The sequence below is a fragment of the Protomyctophum parallelum genome (genome assembly GCF_964188405.1).
Source record: "Protomyctophum parallelum genome assembly, chromosome: 20".
Classification (NCBI taxonomy): domain Eukaryota; kingdom Metazoa; phylum Chordata; class Actinopteri; order Myctophiformes; family Myctophidae; genus Protomyctophum; species Protomyctophum parallelum.
Genome location: NC_139718.1, coordinates 25,575,968 through 25,596,823, shown reverse-complemented (window position 1 = coordinate 25,596,823; position 20,856 = coordinate 25,575,968). Strand labels below are relative to the sequence as shown.

Here is a 20,856-nt window from a genome sequence, read left to right as displayed (position 1 = left end):
GTTTAGGTGCCTGTCTTTCTATGTGCATTCTCTTTCTAGGCATGTGTGTGTGTGTGTGTGTGTGTGTGTGTGTGTGTGTGTGTGTGTGTGTGTGTGTGTGTGTGTGTGTGTGTGTGTGTGTGTGTGTGTGTGTGTGTGTGGAATTTCTGTTCCTAGTTAAAAACTCCATCAGTAAGCATGTGCACAGAAGACTAGCATCTAAGGAAATGAGATAAGTGGAGCTTAGGAAATGTCAGCATTTTCCATGTACTCTATAAATCCATAAATCCATACCTCTCCCCACACATCTGCAAATAAGGAACCTTGAACGACTATAAACAATCTTCTGCTTGATGCACCAGACCAGTAGTTTTCAATCTGTGGGCCAGGGCTCAAATAATTTGCAAAACACTAAGGTTTTATTGATAATACCGGTATAACATTCATATGAAAATGTTAAACTTAAAATGGATTTCATTGTAATAAATATAGGAATTTAAGTACAGTATATTGACCAAAGGTGGAACACAATCGATGTATTGATCAACACTTTGACTGATTCGGCTGGTCAAATGGGTGGGTCGTGAACGCTTTTGAGATTCTCTAACGGGAAACCAGAACCACTGCTCCAAACCATTTAGATTAAAATAAGTATAAGCAAGAAGCATCCACAGTGTAGAAATTCACCATCTGTGTATATGAATCCGAACACACACACACACACACACACACACACACACACACACACACACACACACACACACACACACACACACACACACACACACACACACACACACACACACACACACTTTACTGTATAGTCCAAGTGCAGAAGAACAGAACGTTTCTTTTATTCTGACGTATACCTGGTGTCTGGTTGCCCTTTCCTATAGTCCCAGAGTGTTGCTACCTGCAAAAACCTTTTATTAGTATCTTTATCATTACTAGTAATATCTTGCTGTATTTCCTTTTTCTGTAGCTGACCTGATGTGCTTCTTACTGCTGCCATTGACAACTGAATGTCCCCCACGGGATCAAGTCTGTCTGTCAGTCGGCCTGTGTCTATATATCTATCAAAAATGAACACACTGTATGTGTGTGTACACCGGAGTCTGAGCACTCTACCATAGGCCCCAGGGGAATCTGTCGGTGATGTAGAGTAGGCAAGCACAAGACGAGAGAGCCAAGACTCTTCTATAACGTGCCTTGTTCACCAAGCTCATTCCTTATTTAGGAATGAGCCCCCACAAACAAAAGTCTGCCTGCATGATAGACGGGCATGCAGAAAACAGCTAAAAAGCAAAAAGGGGAGAAAGAGCACAAAAACAGCAATAGATGCAGTTTCAGGCTGTGTTCAAAGCAAAGTTGTGTGTGTGTGTGTGTGTGTGTGTGTGTGTGTGTGTGTGTGGGGGGGGGGGGGGGGGGGTTAACCCTGGTAGTATCTCCTCTCCTCTTTTCCTTTCTTTATTCCAGCTGCAGGCTCTCTCTCTCTCTCTCTCTCTCTGGTGTAGCAGCAGGGCTCATTAGAAAACACAAGCATCACAGACGGGGCCCCGCTACAACTTGACACTGCAGTCGTGAAGCATTTGCATGGTGGTGAGTCAGTGAGGAGAGAGAGACTGCCTGTTCTGATTTCTCATGGAGATCAAACAGTAGGGTGGAACCTCTGCGTGAACCCTCCTGCCACACCGACCTCATCCTCTGTCCGAAAAAGAGAAAGGCAACAAAGCCCGGGGTCAGTGTGATTCTCCAACACGGCTCCAAACACTTCACTGAACACATTAATATTTCACCGGGTAATGGATGCACACGGAGAAGAGAGAAAGAGAGAGGGAATGAGAGAGAGATGTTGAAAGAAATAGGTAAAAAGCAAGAGAAGATAGAGAAGATGAAATAGGTGGAAGAGACAGAGAGAGATACAGTAGGGTAGGGTCACTAGGGTGGTGTTTAGAGAGTAAGATGGATAGGTCTGGGTGGTTTAATGTTTGTGTTGGGGAGAGGAAGAGAGGAAAGCAACCACCATTGAGCGATGTCATGCAGAGAGGACCAGATTGACAGGTGCTTGATGGTGTGTGCCCGACTGAATGTTCGTTTCAGAGAGAGAGGGAGAGAGAGAGAGAGCGAAAGGGAAAGATTTTCTTGGCAGGGTGCGAGTCTGACTCCTGAACATGTGGCTGCTTTCCGAGATGAAAACCAGAACATATTAGCTGAGCTCTAATCTGAATGAAAAAACATGTCACCGCAGAGGAGTGCACACACACGGGCCAGCAGGGGCGCAAGCCCTATGTGGCACGGAACTGATTTTCTGCCACAGGATAAAACGAGAACAACTACCATACTCTCTGCATTGGCTCATACATAATGAATAAAATGCTGTTGAAAGTAAAAAGGAATGTAATGAACGTAATTTATTTCGACTGGTTTTTCTCACAGTCCAAATAAACGGCACTTGATTGAATAAGGCCAACTAGTCCCATTTGCATAGCTAATTAAAGCTTCTGCTTCTCCGCTAACTGGCTGGCCGGTGGGCTATCCAAGCAGTAGCCATGCTTGCAGTTGTGTATAATTATATGCAAATAGCACTGTTTAATTTTCGCCTAATTTGCCTGCATCTCCCGGTGCTAAGTATAATACAGGGGACTTAATCTCAGCCAACCGTGGTGCTGTGGGATTGGAGCCAAGAGCAATGCAGGAATACACACACATGCACAGGCGCAGCCACACAAACACACAAATGCACCAAATTGTGAGTATCCACACAGAGTCATGCACACTAGGCAGTAGTCGTGAAATTACATTTACGTGGTCACACATGCATGAAATGCATGTCACACGCATGGGCTTGTGCACGCACACACACAAATGCAGCGAATACAGCTGTGGTAGTAATCAACCACTTAGCCCAGTAAATAACTATGGTTATCTAAGCATAGCAGCCTGTGGGCACGGAGAAACGGAGGCCATAAGTGCCATCGATACGGTACCACCGCCAGGACTAGCTCAATCTTATTTGGGGCATAACAGTGGATGGAGATGTTGCAGTGTTGTTCAGATTATAGCAAATTAAGTCGTCAGCAGTTCCAAAATAAGTACGGTATGTACAGTAACACTTTTAATAATGCACGGCAGAGGGAAACGGATTCGTTTCAGCCCTCGGCTTTCCTCAGCTTTGCTGAGACCAATGTGGGTGTGACCCCTATTAAACACGTTGGGCGAGAAAATAATTACTACCGAAGAATTTTAAATGCATGTTTATGCAAGATTTGTGAGGAAGATCGCTTGTTTCTTGCATTTCGCTTTCAAAATCAAAACATTGTCATAGTTTGGCAGACTTCCAGAAAAAGGGTCTTACTACCACACATATAGTAGACTATACGCTTGCTACTGTACAGCAGTGAGAAATGTTCTTGTGGGTTTTGCTATGTGGGCAAGACAAAAAGGGAATTGAGAATTAGGATCACTGAGCAAGAGTAGAATCTGAAATAAGGTTGAGAGGTCTGCTGTAGCCAGACACTTTAATTCCACTGGCAATGGAATTTGTATGCAATGGTTCATGGGTCACGTACACCATGAACACACACACACATGTACAATGCGCATACCACATACTCACAGATTCACACACACACGCGCGTGCCCACGTACATGTACATGCATTCGTACATGTACATGCATTCGTACATGTACGTGCATTCGCACATGTACGTGCATTCGCACATGTACGTGCATTCGCACATGTACGTGCATTCGCACATGTACGTGCATTCGCACATGTACGTGCATTCGCGAGTGTGTTTGTCTGTCGGCTGTTAATCTTGCATAGGCCTGCTGCTACTGGGCCAATTAGTGCCATCATACAATTGGTGCATGCTGCCAATTCCTGATTATTTTTCAAAAGTCAATGACAACTATGTAATTTTTCTGAAATAATTGCAGAGCCATTATCCCTCCAGTTACAAATCAATTGGAAGCATGGGATCGCTAGCATAAGCAAAGGCTTGAGACAGACAACTCTTGAAAGTTGCGTCATAAAAATATATTTTCCGGCAAATCTCTTAAGTCAGATAAACATTGTCCTTGTGGAGGAGTTTTGTTCTTATTGGTGCAGATGATGAAGATGGGTACGCCCACTGTCACATGGCATTAACAAACAGACTTTGTTCTTATTGGTGCAGATGATGAAGATGGGTACGCCCACTGTCACATGGCATTAACAAACAGACTTTGTTCTTATTGGTGCAGATGATGAAGATGGGTACGCCCACTGTCACATGGCATTAACAAACAGACTTTGTTCTTATTGGTGCAGATGATGAAGATGGGTACGCCCACTGTCACATGGCATTAACAAACAGACTTTGTTCTTATTGGTGCAGATGATGAAGATGGGTACGCCCACTGTCACATGGCATTAACAAACAGACTTTGCAGTTTAGAGAGAAATCTAAGAGAATAGTGGAAGTACAGTAGGTAGATTGTGTATGACAATATATAAAACAATATATAATATATAAAACAAAATAAATAAATATAGGAATCGTTAAAGAGAACCGTTAAGGAATCGGACCGTTAAGAGGGAATCGTTAAGGAACTGGAATTGTTAAAAATCCTAAAGTTTTTTCCCATACAACCCTAACTAGAAAGGGAGTCTATTAAAGTTAAGGACCATGCTAGTTAGCTGTAGCTAGGTGGTGGTGGTGTTGGTGGTGGTCATAAAGAAAAGTGAGCTATCGTGATGTGGCCATAAATGTCCCACTCCCAACAGCCTCAGTTTATCCTCTCTCTCTCTCTCTCTCTCTCTCTCCCAGGCTTTATGAGGACCACAGGAAAATGGGAGAAAGAGAGAGTGAGAAATTGCTTCAAAGCAACCATAACGAGGTGGATGTAGTGTAGTGGACGTGTGTGTGTGTGTGTGTGTGTGTGTGTGTGTGTGTGTGTGTGTGTGTGTGTGTGTGTGTGTGTCTCTCTCTCTCTCTCTCTCTCTCTCTCTCTCTCTCTCTCAGTGAGTACATGCATTTACAAATCATTTGAAGGAATATTGTTCTCGGTGTGGTTCCAAATTAATTTGATTGATCAGGCAGTGGAGCACATCAGATTCCCCCCCCCCCCCCCCCCAGAGCCTGAAGAACCACTGTAGAACAACACACACACACACACACACACACACACACACACACACACACACACACACACACACACACACACACACGATTACTTTAACCAGCCCAGAGTGCTCTGGGCTTTGGATATTACCCATGCAGGAGTTTCAACAACATGATATTAAGTCACTTAGTTTAGTCAAATGATGATCCGGAGGGAAATGCTCCCCACTAGTATAACACGGATGCACATTGGGATATGCAAATCCAAAAGCAATGCTGAGCAAACATGCTGCGACATGGGGCTCTTCCGTGCACACGCTAGCCTCCGGTTCGGCATACGTTTTCTTTTGTGAGCCTCCGCGGACCTGAGGAAAGCATTCTTCTTATGCCATCAATAATAATCAGATAGAGAACGGCCGGAACAACAACAGCCTGAGGAGGGCGAGAGGGAGAGAGAAAGTATCAGAGAGAGAGAGAGAGAGAGAGAGGAAGAGACTGATTGTGCTACTGTGGAATGGCCAGTCAGGTCTCTAGTCAGCCGATTGTTAGTTGCTGAGTGCACTGGTACCATGTGAGGGCCTGTCATCTCACTGTGCTGCATAGGCTGCTCTTTTGTCAGGAGCATCCTTTGATCCTCTCCACTCCTCTCTCTGCAGAGATACAAGCTCGCAGCAGAAGTGCTGAATGGAATCATGTATCGCAATCCCTCGCTCCCCCAGCATACACACCACACACCAACAAGCGGAAAGAACCCCCGAAAAATCCCCTTTCTCCGTTATTTACGCCCGTAATAGCTGTTGTTATTTATTAAAGAGAAGAATTATCGTGCCTGCTTGCTTTCTATAAACAATGCTGCTTTCTCTACCAGGGAGAATAATGTTTGTGTTATTGGTGCAGGCCGCATGCTGTGCGAGGCATTAGTGTGTGTGTATGTGTGTGAGAGAGAGTGAGTGAACATGATGGTGATTGATTCCCGCGTGGAACACTGGAGAGAGAGAGAAGGGGGGAACAGAGGAGGAGGGCTAATCTGAGTTATGATTGCAACTGTAATCGCATTTTCTCCTCTGACTCATCACCGGCTCTTGTCTCTCCCCCTTCCACAGTATAGCGCAGCGCATTCTCTGCGTTCTCCGTTACATCGCACATCTGTCAGCAGGCTAACGCATCGACCCACATGATGACAGTCAGAAACCTCGCACACGACCGATGCTTCCTCTAACTTAACTACTGTGCCGTTTCTCCTGGCGATTATTGTGCCATTCCCGTCCCCTGAAGGCGTCGCACTATCTATAGTGTCTCCCTCGCTTACACCAACCTGCTGGAGGTGCAATCAAACACTGAAGATGGTGTCTGGGTATTTTCCCAAGCCGGGCACAGGGCCTGTCCTTGGCTAGAAAATGCTTGCAGGGGGCATGATTCAAGCAGTGGTTCGCCCGGACCAACGAGTCACCAACATTACTCAGTCGCTGCCAAGCATTCATGTTCTCTTGTTTGTTTACAAATACCAAGCACTGTGATGTCATTAACAGTCGTCCCACCGGGGGTGTCCGAGGAAACAAGAAAAACATTCAAAGGGACAACACCCTGAGATTCCCAAATCACCTTACACACCTGTAATGAGGTGTCTAGAGCTTAGGGCATGTGGTGCATGTCTGTGAATGTGTGATATTGAATATACTCGGGCTTGTGTGTGTGTGTGTGTGTGTGTGTGTGTGTGTGTGTGTGTGTGTGTGTGTGTGTGTGTGTGTGTGTGTGTGTGTGTGTGTGTGTGTGTGTGTGTGTGTGTGTGTGTGTGTGTGTGTGTGTAGGCATGCATGCAATTGTGTCTGAGCAACCATCTAATGGAAGAATTCCTCTGTGGTGGTACTGTTTAATACGAAAACCCAAGAGTGAAATAATACCCCAAGAGTGATGGAAGTCATTGTGTGTGTGTGTGTGTGTGTGTGTGTGTGTGTGTGTGTGTGTGTGTGTGTGTGTGTGTGTGTGTGGTTATGGATGAATGGGGCTGGCAGTGAGTCTGACCTGCCTAGATTCATCTGAGATAGAAATCTCGAAGACATTTATAGAATATAGAAATGAACACTTTCATTCCCCAAATGGGATGTCTGACTGTTGAAAGAGGAAATTGATCGCCAATCTCTTATAAAATGATTGTTAGGTTGAAGGTACCGCACATTATCGGGTTGCTATTAAAGTTACGAGCCAGTTTAAGGGCCTTGCTTGTGAAACGGCCCTATGTTTGAGGGTAGTCTGGGATTTGAACTAAAATAGATTGATGAACTTCAGGGTTGGTCTAGTCTTTTCCCAAGTGTGTGTCTAAGCAACCAGAAGGGGGTCCTGTTGAATACAGAAACTTTGACCAGACTTCTCAAGAGTGAAAATAATACACCAAGAGTGATGGAAGTCATTTCGGGACGTGTGTGTGTGTGTGTGTGTGTGGAGGGAGTGGGGGTGGGGGTTATGGATGAATGGGGCTGCATGGCAGTGAGTAAATGACCTGCCTTGATTCAGCCTATCAGCAGAGTTCTCCTCCCAGAGTCCCTCATATCCTTGTCATCCATCTCTATAAGAGGCTGATGACGGAGAGATGGAGAGAGAAAAGAGAGGGAGCAGTTGGTAAAGAGGGGGTGTGGGAGGAAGGAAGGAAGTGAGAGAGAGGCGAGATGGAGAAGAGATGGAGAAGAGATAAAGGGAAGGATGAAGGGAGAGAGCGCTGAAGAATGAAAGAGAACGCATGAAAAGGAAGGAGTGAGAGAAAGTCACCGACAGAGATTGATGGGACAGAGTGACCAAGAATACACAGAATTGGGGAGCAGATGATGGATCAAGAGAGAGTAGCAGCGGGTAATTAGAAAAAGTGAGAACATTTTGAGTGGTAGAGAGAGAGAGAGAGAGAGAGAGAGAGAGAGAGAGAGAGAGAGAGAGAGAGAGAGAGAGAGAGAGAGAGAGAGAGAGAGAGAGAGAGAGAGAGAGAGAGAGAGAGAGAGAGAGAGAGAGAGAGAGAGAGAGAGAGAGAGAGAGAGAGAGAGGGTGGCAAAAACAGAAAGGATAAGAATGGCCATTAGATTCTCCTCTGTGGTAATAACAAACTAGAAGTCCCTTTGTGTTCTAATAGATTGAAGGGCCATTTGTTGTAATGAGATCCGGGAGGGTAGATGAGGCTTTTACAACTTCAGCCCGGTAAAAGTACACAAGTCCAGTTTGGACTCTCTGCCTCATCGACCACAACTACCCTTGGAAACCATTTTGTAGACAAATGTATTGAATATTGAATAGTTCCATTTCCAAAATGGGATGTCCGACATTTGAAAAAGGAAATTGATTGAAGCGAAGTCGAAGTTGCATCGATGCGGAGGGGGGAGGCCGCGGAGAAACAACACAGACCCACTGCTGTCCAACTTGAGCAACTTGTAATTAAATTAAAATTTGTCTTTGCAACATACAATCACATGCAATTTTCTTTTCCTTTTTTAAATCAACATTTTCAGTTTCACCTGCATGGAAATTAATACTGCTATTTAGTTTACTTTCAGCATAAAACACGTACGCAAGAATAATTGCAGCTAAATATAAAGCAGTGGTTTTCAAACTTTTCCATGTCAAAGACCCCCACATTGAAACTCATTAGCCTGCCGACCCCCATTAGAAAATATATGCCAAGGAAGCCCATAAAAGAAGATTTTTACGGCTCTAACAGTGGTTTTCAACCATTTTCATTTGAAGGACCCCAGATTTGACCTGAATTAGGTTACAATCCCTTATTTAATGACATTTCTATCTCTGGGAGCCCAATGTATATTGTAAAAGCAAAGTTAATTTAACTCTGATAGTGTACGGGTCCATTTGGTTCGGGCTGAATTATTTGTTTTAATTAGGTGTTCCATCATGCTGGTTTGAAGCACGGCTAGAAGGCTGTTTCAACCAATCAGATTGCTTCCTTGTATAATAATGTTGTATAATTGATATTAGCCCACAGAGTTGTGTGGCACAGGACCGTGTATTCCGGTTCCAAAAATGTCACCATCACTTTGAAGCCTTTTCTCTTTGACGATGACATTGAGAAGTAAATCAGTGATTTGCCGTCTTCTCTGGTCTGATAGAGGCTTTTTGGCATAGCTGCTCATGGACGTCTGCACGGGGCTACTGGCACCACTCCCGCCGTCACCCGTAACGGGATGCTTGCTTTTCAGATGGCCGAGCAGAACGCTTGTATTCTTGTTGTAGATGCGCCGTAGATGGTCTTACAGAGTCTACAGACTACTGTTTGTTTTCTTCATCTAGAGTGAAGTACTTCCACACATGTGACCTGAAACAAACTGCACAGTCGTGCAGTTTGTTTCTCGCGGTCTGCGAGGTTTCACCTGCAAAATTTTCTCTCTATAGCTGTATGGGCTAACGCCCATCAAAAAGTGAGGACGCCAAAAGTGATTGGCCGGAATGTGATGATGTATGATGATACTGTATTAACTGTAAGAGCGCCCCTCACTTCACAGTTATAACGTGATTTTGCAGTCAATAATTTGGCTTGACATGAAACACAAACTGGGTTCCTGAAATGTATAGATAGATGTCCAAGGAAAATGTGATTTTCCAGGCAGTCAGATGTGCATTCTGGGCACATGGTGATTTCACATGCACTTGAAGTTGACACCAGTGGAACATCAATTCAGTTATTTTGCATAATCTGTATACAATTGCAATGTATAGTAATATGTACTATACTGTTTAAACGAATATTACTGTATAGTGTTTACATCTCTCCAGCCGCATCTGTCTCTCAAATGTTATGCCTCCTATCGCTTTCCTCACTCCTCCAGCTGTGTGACATCAAAATTGATTGAGTTCCGGCATCTTGAAGGTCGTTCTAATTCATGCTTGTCGAGTAGAGCTTGCGGACCAAATGGTGGATCCTTTGCAGAAGTTTTGTCAGAACAGATGACATAGGAATTGAAATCTGTTTGTTATTATAGATACCGCAGCTGGATGTCTCCTTGGGCTACATATATTAGCCTCACGTAGCCAGCCTCCATCTGCCTTTGCAATGCATATTGCCCCAAGCAGATTAAGTCTGGCCCCTCTCTCTCAATTGTGGAAGGACTTCACGGCCGAAATGGTGAGGGCCAACCAGATTAGTCTGGAACCAGGCTATACCCAATATTCAAATATGGGGCGGGACATTGCAAAAAAACCCATCTAACACTGAGAGATACGAGACTAATATCCACACAGTGATATTAGGTGACATTCACACCAGAGAGCTTTGCTGCGATTAAAACGAATTCTGCTGCGCATTTTCAGAGAGTGCACTATGTTTGGCAGGTGTGAAGGCTCATTTGAATCCTAATGCGTATCAAAGAACCGCATTCTACTCCGAGCAAAAACGGGGGTTTCAATTCGCTTCCAATCGCACTTGATTACGATTCGGTGCAGATGTGAATGCAATCCGCAGTAAATAAAGGAAATGAAGCAAACAATGTGGCGGGTGAGGAGCTGAACACAGTTGGAGACGGAGAAGGCATATTTTACGCAGCACAAAGATGTCATCTTGATAAATTTGTAAACATTTTGCGCTGCTGTCTGTTATATCAGTGCGCTCATCGCTGTGCCTCTATGCCCAAAAGAACAGTGCGTGGCTGCATGCATATAGTGAGAGAGAGAGGGGGGGGGTTCCAGTCTCAGACGGCACGACACATATGAGTATAATTTTATCACCATAGATTTCACTGTGTAGGCTAGTTTATGAATGGAACACATTGATAAAGGTCCCCCCTGCTGCGTTTCCAATTGCTGCGGTTTGTGAAGGAAAACCGCAGCAAATTAAATATGCAAGAATCCCAACGTCTCCGCCCATTCGCATCGAGTCTACCGAAGTATTAGGTGGGAATGTGACCTTAGTATCGCTACATGAGGCTATATATAGAGGATCTAAACGCTATGCTCTCCAGGAGATGAGATCCAAAACTGAGGGCACTGGTGCTGCGGTGCACTACAAAAGGATGATACAGTAGTGATCCAACAAGACGTATATGTGCTCATATATTAATAATATACGCGTTTATATTAAATATAAATGTAATTGTATCAGTTTGCTGACACCACATTTTGGTGTCCGCAAACTGTTACAATTACAGACAGTGAAAGTGTTCCAATTAACTGGAAGAGAGATTTCTGGATATCTCTGGAAAACAGCAATAAAGTCATTGAAGCAGTTCATTCATGGTTGTTCGTATTAATTGAGCAGTTTCACATCCTACAGTAGGATTGTATTTCTTTAAAAGTACTCCCCCTCTCTATTCTTTTTTTTCACCCACATTACAGTATAAACATTTCAAAATTTGAATAAGCTATAATTACAAATTCAATAATGGTTTGATTGATCTTTACTTACAGTCCTTGTAGCACTTTGTTGTGCATGGGTGGATGATTGGCTCTATATGGGAGATTGCATGTCAAACAGTTCAATTAATGGATATGCCTATTTCATTTTATTTTCACATCTGTAAATAACTTTAAAGAAATTGGCCCAATACATCATCACAACGCATTATCTGAGCAAAACAAGAAAACATTACAGAACCAAGTTCCAAGCCGGTGACAGCTGACCATGCTGTAAGTAATTGATGTCGCTTCAAAATGATGCTTCAGTGAGCAACGATGCCTCATGTGACAAATCAATTCCTCCTATCCTCTTGTCTCATATTCACATCTCTCCCCCACATCGTTAAGTGGGAGCGGCTATAGGGACGTGAGGATGAGAAACATAAGAATTTATATCATAACTACCCCCCACGGTATTTGCCATTGGGCTGTGGCCCAGGGGCCCTTGGCTCTCAGGGGCACTTCGGGGAAACTGGATCATGCAGTACTGGGTTTGAGGCCCAGACAAGGGCTCCTGCAGGGCCCCTTCATTGGCCGTTGATTGTGTTACATTTATGTCAAAAAGATGATAAAAAAGGGGTCACGTTGGCGCAGTCGGTAGCGCTGTCGCCTCACAGCAAAAGGTCTTGGGTTCCGTTCCCGCTGGGGACACTGTACGGGCATGTTCTCTCCTGAGTGTGAGATCACGTCTAGTCACATCTCCAAGACAGGCTATATATGGTCATAAACCCTGGCCATGGCCATGAAACCTTGTCTATCTATACCTGTTTGCATTTCCTGGTCAAAGTTGATCCCTTGCCAAAGCGACAGCACTAGCCCAGCAGTTTGCCCTCACCCAGGTGGATGCGTGCCCACGCCGATCTGCCCCAGCAGTACGATCTCCACACTCATGGAGGAGACTGCCGGCGAGCGGCGCCGTCGTCTGGCCAGGGAACGCCAGAGGCGCCGGGCCTGCCCCAAAGTTATTTTGTGCAGCAGCGCCTGGCAGCCGGTGAAAACTAAAGTTCTCTACAGGCCCAAAAATGAAGGCCCGGCCTACCTGGGCCCTCATCAAACCCTGTACATTCAAGACTCTACCCCGCTGCCACCCATAGATCTCCATATATGGAGCTGACCTGTTCTGACATTCCATATCTTGTTCTGACTTCATCACCACCTGTACACTCAAGACACGCTCCATATATGGCCAGTGCACACAACCTCGCCCCAAAGGGCGAGGTCTCTTCTTGCCCTCAGGCGTCTTACTGGTATTTTGGTTATATTATTTGGGGTAGCTAAGTTAGGGTTATATTGTTTAGTTGATTTGAGTTATTTCATAACAACTAACCCACCCTTAAGAAAATCATAAACCCCCATTTTATGGCTGACTTTCTGGTTGCTGGTAATTCTTTGGGAGATGAGGAGAGAGGGGTTCCATATTTTCATGTTGCACCTCGTATCGGTTCCCCAAGGCTGGGGCCATAACAGACATTCCCTATTTCCCCCATCAGCTGAATTCCCCACCCATCACAGATCACACCTGTTCCCAACTTCCCACCCCACTCATGCAGTCATCTTAGCTTCCCCACCTCATTCCCAAGCCTCACTATACTTAGTACTTACTGTATATCAGCTCACTTCATCTGTTACCTGTCAGATTGTCAATGTTGCTGTGCGAGTATCTAGCCTCTGGGTTCATATTCTTGTTTACATGAGGCCCATCCCAGCCCCTGTATTTGACTACAAGCACTATTTTCAGTGAAGACATTTGGTGTAGAAAAAAGAGAGCAGACAAACTAGAAGAAGTGCCCTTCTGGGCACAGGTCTCCACCAGGAGGATATGTGTGTGATGTTTGGCAAAATGTTTAGGAGTAATATAAACATGTTTGTGTGTGTGTGTGTGTGTGTGTGTGTGTGTGTGTGTGTGTGTGTGTGTGTGTGTGTGTGTGTGTGTGTGTGTGCTTTACATACTGTAGCACGCCACAACAGAATAGTTGATCTCATAACAAAGGACATATCTAAACATTTTGTCTGACAGTCTGTGAGAATGTACAAACACCTTCCATGTTTCAACTCTGTACTGAAAATCCTGAATTCTTTGCACATCTCTCTGCCAACACACCTGATGTTGTTGTGGTCAATGAAGAGAACAGATCAGCTTTCATTCTTGAAGTGGCCTGCACACTTGATTCTAGCTTAGAGGAAGCCTTTATGACCAAAGTCATTAAATACCAGCCGCTCCTCCACACCATCATAGAGCTAGGCTAGGTGCAATCTACTTTATTTATCTTCGGCAGCCTAGGACATGTACACATTTTGGTTATAAGAGGCTTCCAACAACTTGGGATGCCAAAAAAAGCAGCTAAATGGCTTGCGAAATTCTCTTCCACTATTAGTAGCCGCCAAATGGCGAAGACGCTGTTACTTGTACCCTTGAAGGGTGTGTGGGTATTTGTCCGGGATTTGCTGATTGCACTCTGTACAGCACCTTGCAAATATTTGTGTCCTTGTATTGTATCTCTTATGTGGACATACATGAATGATTAAAGTGTGTGTGTGTGTGTGTGTGTGTGTGTGTGTGTGTGTGTGTGTGTGTGTGTGTGTGTGTGTGTGTGTGTGTGTGTGTGTGTGTGTGTGTGTGTGTGTGTGTGTGTGTGTGTGTGTGTGTGTGTGTGTGTGTGTGACGCGATAAAATCTGAAGGAGTAATATTAGAAAATGTGTTTTACATATGTCGACCTCCTGGTGGCGCTATAAAGAGCAGAAGTGAAATTTCCAGGCAAAGGTTTTTCCTTGGCCTCTATGGAGTATGCATACAAAGTTTTACACAGATCCGTGCAGTTAGAGGTGAAAACACTAATCGGCTAGTTAACGCCACCATGAGGCTGAGTTGAAAATGTTCCAGTGGTATTTCTTCCTCTGCCTAGTGGGAATGTGCATGCACAATTTCACGGAAATCACACGATGTGTTCATGATTTGCTGCCTTTTTATTTGAAACTGAGCACTCTTGCGAACTTTGGATGCCAATCAGGCCAATCAGGATGGAGTTTGAAAAATCTGAAAGACCCGTTTCATTGAACCTGTAAGTGTACTGTCCAAAAAATTGTTTTGCACAAAGCGGCCTCCTGGTGGCGCTATAAGAGGCCAATGTGAAAACCTTGGGGCTGAGGTTCAGCTGTGGCATTCAGGGAGTGTGCAGAGTATGGCTGCAATCAAGCCAACGGTGCCGGAGATTAGCTGTCCACAGACAGACGGACACAGGGACACACGGACGGACACACTCAAACAAACAAACACACGGACCTGGGGCCTGGACGATAAGTAATGGTTTACAAAGTTGTACATTGTATGTTCTAGTTATCTGAGAACAGTACAAGCCTCTTTATTCATTCATGTTCCGTCTCTGGAACGCGGTCTGACTGCCTGCTCACCTATCCTTGATTTTTTTATTTCTAGAAACCTGGAAAAGCAAATTATTTGTTTATCTTGCCAGTGTTGGACTGTTGTCCTGGTTTTGGCCTGACTCACCATTACATACGTTTGTACCTTCTGTTTTTTGGTTCCTTCCCCTAGCATCCACAATAATTAAATTGTTTATAGCCTGTTATAGCCTGTTTATAGATGCTCCTAAATAAGATGGCTGCCAGCTTAACATCTTTTTGAGATTTTCTTATTTTCAGTGAAGGATTCTATTTTTTAGCACCACCCTTCACATTCAACCCCCTGCTTCGCATTCAGACATTCAGACACATTCGCAACTGGGAACTAACTTCCCAGTAAAACAACATGATTCTACAGCTGGAGACTGAGCCCTGTAACTAGAGCCCGACCGATGGGTCCCATCCTCATTTAGTGAATCATTGTGAGCTTGTAGATCTGTAAAAGTTTTGCCTATAATGACATGCCCAAAATGGGGACACACACCGGGTTGAAAGTGGTGAAAAATTGTCATTGCCTGCCCACCACCGCAGAGATTGTGGTTTGGAATCCACCGTGGTGTATCGGGATATATCAGCTGCATTATTGCTAATACCGATCGTCATAAAATAATGGCCAATTTATCGGCCAAACCAAGAGCCCACAAGGGCATGCTGGTGAGGAAATCATCGTTCATGCACATTCTCAGCGCGGATTTGAAACGGCCAGAACCAATGTCACAATAGTAGTCACATTCCCTTCTAGAACATTTCATTCGTCTCTGCGTATGTATTTCCACCTGATGAATTGCACACCACCTTGCAATCACGCACATTCCACAAAATGCATTATTCAGTGTAGCCAAATCGTATTGCATCATAGCCACCTAGATTGGCATCCTGTTGACAAACACACATTCAAAACCACCGCATCTGGGTCTCATGAGGGAAAAATATAATAATCCTATTTCCCATATTTATTTCCTGTGAGAATAATAAACAGTCATATTTTCACAGGCTGCCTGAAATTTCATGCGCATGCACTGCTAGGAGTACATTTCACGCACGCTTGACTTTAATCTCAGGGTCAAAGAGATGCGTGATGAGGTTCAAATGGCTGTGGAATGATATTGTAATCCTGGCAAACCCTTTATGTACCGCCGGCTTTAATTCAGTATGGCAGCAGGAGGGCTAAGTGATGGGACAGACTGTACTGTTACCACTCAGTCATAGATCTGATTCCAGCAACTATAATAACTAGAGTTGCCAACTACCTGAAATTCCCTGAAAATCCCTTATTACTAAGACACCCAGAAAAAGATACATACTGTATCTACTTGATCTGCACAAGCTAACAGTGCTTCGCGACACAATGTGTGCTTGTAGTTTGGCTATTTTTGACAAAGACATTTGGTGTAGAGTGTACTGTAGACAGAAAAAAGTACAGAGACAACCAGAAGGTGTGAGGTGCATTCTCCGACACCTGCGATCAGACGCGGCGCTGCCAGGGGGAGGTGCGGCACCTGCCGGGGAAGGTGGGGGGATTTAGACACAGTCCATCTGGCGGCCACAGGTTCAGACGCTGAAACTGCTGATAACAGCCACGGCAATGTACTGTGACTCCCGACATGCGCTGCCGGTTACATCACCCGTGGCTTCCCTGTGAGGTCAGAGTTAGGTTGGGGTAGGATGAGACTAATGCGGAAACACTGCTGCGGCTACTATCGGCAGTTGATGGCGACGCTGGGGGTGACACCAGTGCAGGAAAATGCACTTGCTCTCTCTCTCTCTCTCTCTCGACAACTCGGTCCAGTTTATTAAGTCTAGAGGTTTTAAGTGGTTAATAATAACCTGTATTATAGTATTATATACATGTATATGAGCTGTACTTCAGTTCAATGATGGTTCAATAAAAGTCTTTTAGCTTCCAAATAAGGGAGGATTCCTAAAGGCAGTGGTCCCCAAACCTTTTAGCTCACCTCAAGACCCAAAAGAGACGTTTGCCCGAGACGTTTTTTAATGATTTATGGAAATGATTTTTTCATTTCATTATTGAAATACTTAACACTTCCTTGAGGGACGATTGGCAACCCTACCAACAACAGCGAACACCTAAGTCCGTCAGCAGCATGTGTGCTGGAGATACCAAGTCCCTGTCTGCTTCAAGTCACTCTGAATAGGCCCATTTACACCAGCTAAATGGCAAAAATGTTAGCGTAACTGAGGCCATTCAGTATGATAATGAGCTGTCAGCTTGCTCACTTAAAGAGCCCATTAAGTAAACAAGGATGTTTTTTTTCAAAGCCGTTAATGGACGTACTTTAAGCACTCCAGTAGGTGGTCCGAGTGTGTGTGTGTGTGTGTGGGGGGGGGGGCGATCACAAACATATTAGTAGAATTTTACACTCCATACAACCGCTTGGAGCATTTATCTTCCCTACTCACGTGGGATAAAGTGCTCTGAGGAGGACATGATGACTCATTGTGCATTCTGTGGTGTAATTTCTCTGCATTTCTTACGGCCCTCGATGTTTCTCCCTCAGGGCTCAGTTACAAGACAACACCTAACCACAATACCAGCATGGTTTCATCTCTCACACAGATTGGCGCCCTAGCTAGAAAGTACCAGGGACGTGCAGAGAGTGTTAGAGGGGAAGGGGCTGACATCCTGTTAGAGGGCACTGCGTTTTAACCACCCAGCTGCAGGATGATGTGCAATGAACATAACTCTGATCACCACTTTATTGTGTATTTAGGATTTTAGCCAATGGACATTGGCTAACACTGTGTATTACAGGAAGCATATAATTGAGTGACCAGTCTGGTTGTTCCCTTGTCCTCGCTAATATTGATAGCCAATTTGTGCACCGCTTCCAAGTCGCTTATCTACCATTAGAGCTTCTAGCCAGGGGGTATAATTGGAGAAGATCATAGGCAGAGAAAATTGCTGTGTTATCGTCAACAAAAGCGCAGGGGTGGCCCACTCACAGTGAAGTAGCTATTGTTATGTTTGAACAATAAAAGCGTGGATTAGATGACGGTACCACTCTGCTGTGTGTTTGTGTGTAGGTATGTATATATTGTTTGTTTGTATCTACAGTATGCAGGTGCTTGAAAGAACCAATGTGTTTGGGACTGTATGTTGTGTACAGTGTGCTGAAAGGGACCCAGATAGAGACAGATACAGAAACAAAGTCAAATGGTGATAACAGCCGCGCTCCTCTGAGCTACAGACCATCCCCTGACAAAGAGCGATGATAACGGCTCCTGGCTCCTCAAAGCTGAAGAGGAGAGCCAGCTGGGGAGAAAGAAGAAGCTATAATCTGCCTCTATTAACTCACCACCACGCGCCACCCCCACCCACCCACCACCACCGCCTCCAAAGTCACCTCCAATTTAGATTCATCAAAAGATTGTGTGCGTCAAATTTTCATAACGTAGCGTGAAACACTTTTAGGAGCCAAAGTTAATTTCCTTAGTTGGCAAACCCCTCCAAAAAACCTGCAATCCTCGTAGGGAGCAGCTGTGTGTGTGTGTGTGTGTGTGTGCGTGTGTGTGACAGTGTTTAGCAATGTGGTCTACAGCAACTTTTGACCCTATTATCCTCTAATATAACTGAAAGGATCTCTAAATGCCCTAGCTCTCTCTCTCTCTCTCCCTCTCCCTCCCCTTCGCTGTCTCCAGGCTTTAGTGTTATTAGTTATGCAGAGCTGCGTTCCAAATGTTGATTGATGTTGATTGAAACATGTAAAGGGCATAAAAGTGCAAAGAAATGTCATTCGTCAACCCACACAGCACGCAGTGCCACATGCAAGCACGCACGCACGCACGCACACACACATCCCTGATCTTCACTGGCTGGATAAATTGCTTAGTGTTTCAGCAGTGTGTAAGCAGAATGAGTGTGTGTGTGTGTGTGTACTGTACGTTTTTTTGCATATGTGTGAAAATGCGTGCCGTCGTGCCAGCACTGATGTGTCTCAAGATAGACACATCAGCTATGAAATATCACAGATCAGATGAGATAATCGTGTGTAAAGATTAACAATCCCCTTTTGACGAATGCCTCATGTTTAATGAACTCTTCATTCTTCATGAAGCTTCTCAGGTGTTCCCCTGCATGGAAGGTAGGAACGCTTCCTCAGTGTCGGGTACAGGCTGGACGTTCATGGTCGTGTGTCCTCAGTGTCGGGTACAGGCTGGACGTTCATGGTCGTGTGTCCTCAGTGTCAGGTACAGGCTGGACGTTCATGGTCGTGTGTCCTCAGTGTCGGGTACAGGCTGGACGTTCATGGTCGTGTGTCCTCAGTGTCAGGTACAGGCTGGACGTTCATGGTCGTGTGTCCTCAGTGTCAGGTACAGGCTGGACGTTCATGGTCGTGTGTTCTCAGTGTCAGGTACAGGCTGGACGTTCATGGTCGTGTGTCCTCAGTGTCGGGTACAGGCTGGACGTTCATGGTCGTGTGTTCTCAGTGTCAGGTACAGGCTGGACGTTCATGGTCGTGTGTCCTCAGTGTCAGGTACAGGCTGGACGTTCATGGTCGTGTGTCCTCAGTGTCAGGTACAGGCTGGACGTTCATGGTCGTGTGTTCTCAGTGTCAGGTACAGGCTGGACGTTCATGGTCGTGTGTCCTCAGTGTCAGGTACAGGCTGGACGTTCATGGTCGTGTGTCCTCAGTGTCAGGTACAGGCTGGACGTTCATGGTCGTGTGTGTGCCTCACAAATGTGCTGCAAAAATAACATGCATGGCCAGGTGTCTCGGAAAGTTACCTGTCTCGCGCGCGCGTGCGTGCGTGCGTGCGTGTGTGCGAGCGAGCGAGCGAGTGCGTGTGTGTGTGTGTGTGTGTGTGTGAGCGCGCGTGTGTTCCATAGCTGTTTCGGAGTTACAGGACTGTGTAATTCCATCTGTCAGTATCTACCTCCCAGGGATGCTGTGTGTGTGTGTGTGTGTGTGTGTGTGTGTGTGTGTGTGCGCGCGCAACAAAGTTCAGAGCAAACCCAAATGCAGGACACAAGAGACGAGAAGGTGAGGTTTATGGTGTGGGCAGACTGGAATGGCAGACAGGCAGACTGGAATGGCAGACAGGCTGGCAGGCAGACTGGAATGGCAGACAGGCTGGCAGGTTAACAGGCAAGCAAGCAGGCAAATGAGGAATGACTTTGACAGTTGGTACAATCTTCAAACACGAAGAACTAATCATTAAACTTTGGAGGTCTGAAGCGTGTCACTAGCACTGGAGATGAAACAACGATCTGACGAAAAGGGGTGATGAGCCAGGGTTTATTTGCAGGAGAGGTGAGAGCTGATTAATGGCAGGTGTGCAGGATCCAGGTGAGTGAGCGGCAGGATAGGAGCGTGCGCGCAGCCGGGCACGCACACACACACACACACACACACACTGGGGCATGATTTGCGGATACAGATTTGAATCCGCATAAGAAGAGACGCTTGAATTTGACAATGGAATCATATTTTTTTGTTTTTGTTTGTTCGTGCGTAAGGGATTCCCACCACAGCCGAGCTCAGGAGCGCTGTGTGAGTGTGAAGTCAAAGTGGCTGAAAGAAAAGTCCAGTGGGCTTGACATGGGAATTGAGGCATTTGGCCTCTGTATTGTAATTCTTAGATAGATTCTCACGGTTGGTTCACACAACAAACGGGTGTTCTGTCTCATTCCTCCAAGGTGAGCTTAACAGTTAGAAGTTTCCGGGGCAAAGGCACACAGGCAGACAACAGGTACTCTGAAAATGGGTACAATGGCAATTACATAACTGGGTGGGGCATCGTTCTGGAGTAAGGTGGTGCTTGGTCTAGTTAATTAAACTAGTGCAGTACATCAGAGTACTTTCTTGTCTGGATAGGAGCCAGGTGGCATATGATGCCATAATATGAAGTCAGTCAACTCCATCTGGGCAAAAACTTGTGCACATACACACGCACGCACACATGCACGCACGCACCCACACACACATGCACATATTCCTGCAATGTATAGATAGA

At 45.2% G+C, this 20,856-nt stretch overlaps 1 protein-coding gene across 1 annotated transcript in view; it reads right to left on the bottom strand.

Annotated features, from left to right (window-relative positions):
• grin3ba (glutamate receptor, ionotropic, N-methyl-D-aspartate 3Ba) overlaps positions 1-20,856 on the bottom strand; it is a 105,047-nt gene that overhangs the window by 51,411 nt on the left and 32,780 nt on the right. The window lies entirely within an intron of this gene.